At 36.3% G+C, this 3,541-nt stretch overlaps 1 protein-coding gene across 1 annotated transcript in view; it reads left to right on the plus strand.

The window, feature by feature from the left end:
• MAP3K21 (mitogen-activated protein kinase kinase kinase 21) overlaps positions 1-3,541 on the plus strand; it is a 79,157-nt gene that overhangs the window by 59,594 nt on the left and 16,022 nt on the right. The window lies entirely within an intron of this gene.

Below are 3,541 nucleotides of genomic sequence, written 5' to 3' on the forward strand. Positions count from 1 at the left end.
CTTTGAAAAATCCGGTTTCCTGATTGGTCCTCTGGTCAGGTGTTTGGTTCCCTTTGTTAATCCTTTACAGGTAAAAGAAACATTAACCCTTAGCTATCTGTTTATGACAGCAGTCAAGGGCATTGTGCCTGTACCTGTTGCAGCAGTGAATTCCAGGCTGTCTAGATGCTGAGTAAAGGAAGTATTTCCTTTTTACTACTTTGAAAGGCAATACGTTTTTAGAATGTTGTGTCATTTTGTTGTAAAGTTCTAAAATCAGCTGTCTGAATTTTCACTAATACTCCATTTTTTTTTTATAAATCACTCAAGATTCTTCTTATCTCCTTTTCAGGGTATATTTCTTTGTCTATCAAGTGTCCATCAATTGGAATGGGCGCTTCTTTGATTGTTAAACATACAATATCAATATAAAATGATACGTCTATGTTAAATGCAGCGGGGGTGAAAGTAACTAAAAGATTTACCAGTACGCAGTTGCTGGGGTCCTGCACAGAGGGGGCGGGGCCATTAAATCCCCTAGGCACTTTAAATCACTACCGGAGCCCCATGGTAGCGGTAGCTGCTGCAGCGGCTGGGAGCCCCAGGGCTCTGGTGGCAATTTAAAGGGCTTGGGGCTCCAGCAGGGTCCTTTTAAATTGCCGGCCTGAAGAAGCTGCCCCCTGTTGGTACAGTTGGCTGTTTACTAGTTCTTGCTGGTGCACTGTACCATACTGGCTTACTTTCATCTCTGAATGCAGCTTCCTCTTTTGTGCTTGCTCTTTGATCTTGCTCAGTTCTCTTTTACAAAAGTTTGTGTTTTTAAAGAATTTTATAAACCTCCATCAAACAAGTTTTAGACCTTGTACTATATACAAACTTCCTAGCCACTGTAGCTTTTACTGTTTTAGCACTTTGCGTGTTATGTGTTTAAACATACACAAGAAAAGAAATTCTGTAGAATAGATAGCTTCTAGTTATTCATTCTTTTTCTTTTTAAGCCTATATTAGTTCTCATTAAAAAAGTTATAGAAACATGGTGTTCTGTACAGTGTCTAAAGTATCATTCTGATTTCAGAATAAGACCTCTCTCAGATGGCAACAATCCTTGGTCAACCATTTTAATGAAAAGTCAGAAAGGTGTTCCATTAGCCTCCCTGTTTGTGGACCAAGGTAAGAGTTGTTTATCAATTTATGGAAATTGCATAAAATTATATGAATTAATACACCACTTCCTACACATAAATAGTCCATTGAACTATTCCTGTATATAAATTTAAGGCACATATTTAGATGCCAATTCTGCAAAGACTTAATTTTTTTTTTGTCAGTAATCATTGTCTGTCTTGACCACTTGCCTTGGAAGTGTAGTTCTTGGTTTGTGTTGAGAAAGCCATAAAGTTCCATAGTATCACCGTTTCTAGTATCACCAATTATTTTTCATTTACCGATCCTGATGTTTTAGTTGCATAGAACTATAGAACTGAGTTTTAGTAAAAGCTCCTTAGTTAGGGTTGTAACGCCAATTCCATCCTTGGACCAGTTTTGAAATGCTTCCGTCCAATATGAGCAATAAATCTTTCATTTTGAAATTTGTATACCTTGTCTTAGACCAGAAGAAATGTGTTTTTAGAAAGCTTGCAATCAGGCCAGGAATCTTAAAATTATGGGACATACAAATATAAACAATTTTTTCTACTTTTTTGGAGAAATCTTTGGCCATTCTTCACTCACATCTCAAAAAATGTATTGAAAAGACACATATTTTACTCATTGATCCTTAATAAAACTATTGCATAAGCCTAAATTTCTTTCCAGAGTCCCTCTTGCTACTCAGATTTCTCCACAATAATAATATAACCTCTGTTCAGTATTTTGCAGAGCTTTGAAGTATGCTTCAGCTACAGATCTCTCAAGTGCATAAAAACACAGAAAACTTTAGGTGCTGCAATCCTTATGTTTCCTGATTTATTGATTAGAAGCTTGTGTGGTCTACAGGCACTGCATAGAGAATGCCCAAGTTTTGCCGGCACAGCCTGATCTGTATCTGTTCCACACACACAGTTCATGATCTATTATGGCCATGAGCATATAGACTTTTTGGCAAACTTCCAGTTTTAATTTGAAGGTTTTTGTTTTTACTAACTGAGACATCTCAGGTTAAAATATCAGCAACACAGAAGGAATCTTGAAAATATTTTATGAAATTTTAGTAAATTTCATCATTAATAAAAGGGAAGTTAGATTTATACGTCTTGTTTCTATTTTTAGAATTTGCACTCCATTTGAACAATGAAAATAACAGCTTCATTTTCTGTTTCTCATGCACTGGCATAATGTTGGATTGTAGTTAGCTAACTATGCTAAGAAATATTTATATCATAACAATTTTCTTGGTATTTTAAAAAGCCAAGGAACCATTTTTATCATCATCTTTTCAAAGATTGTTTTTAAATAAGATAAAATTGAGGACTGATCTACTTCCAAGGCTCCCCTTAAAAACAAACAAAAAATTCCTTTCTTTTAATTTTATTCTGAAACTTTTAGGAAAATGTAGGCCATTCAGGCAAAACATCAAAGTTGCTGGGAGCAAAGTAGAGAAGGGAGGGGATGGAACTCAGCTGCAAAACATTATAATTAAGCTTGACTATCTAAGACAGGACATTCAGTAGTTGAGATTGAAACAGTAATTTGAACGGTCAGTGTTTACTGTCAACTGTCTTTCATCCTACCCTACTGTACAGAATAACAGTTCATGTACTTGAACTGTAACTCCTCCCATACAGTTACCACCACATAGAGAAAAGACCCAGTCTGTTATTTTATACACTTGCCTTCTAAAGAGTCCAGTACACATTCTGCAGTCATCACTGGCTCACAGTGGAATAACAAATGAAGGCAAAAGAACTAAAGCTTCCGTGTTCATTTTCATCATACAGACTGGAAATATCAAACTTATTCATAGTGGACCTAATAGTCCATTGAACTCAGTGGAAATACTCCCATTGACCTCATACAAGTTTTGATTCAGAGCCAACTGAACAGGTCATACACCACAGCCCTGAGACGCTGCACACAGATATAGAGTGAAAGTGAGTGAGTGTGTGTGTGTCTATATAAAAATCATGTATACTTACAATAATCTATTCACAGAAATATGCTGCAGTTTAAGTTCTTCCACACAAACGGAAAATGGAAGCAGCAAAATATATGTATTTATAGTCTTGGAAAAAAGTATTTATAGTCCACCCAGTATTAGCTGTGTGATGAATAGAGATACAGAGGCAGTTTGGTGTTTAGACTTTCACAAGTAAGGGTCAGTTTTTTAGATTTTTTTTTTCAAATTTTACAAACAATATGTAGCTAATTTTATAACTACACCACTATGTCGATATAATGCCAACCGATATAACACAAATTTGCATATAACGCGGTAAAGCAGAGCTCCGGGGGAGTGGGGCTGTGCACTCCAGTGGATCAAAGCAAGTTCAATATAACACGGTTTCACCTATAACGCGGTAAGATTTTTTGGCTTCCGAGGACAGCATTATATCGAGGTAGAGGT

Source organism: Chelonoidis abingdonii, chromosome 3 (genome assembly GCF_003597395.2).
Source record: "Chelonoidis abingdonii isolate Lonesome George chromosome 3, CheloAbing_2.0, whole genome shotgun sequence".
Lineage (NCBI taxonomy): Eukaryota > Metazoa > Chordata > Testudines > Testudinidae > Chelonoidis > Chelonoidis abingdonii.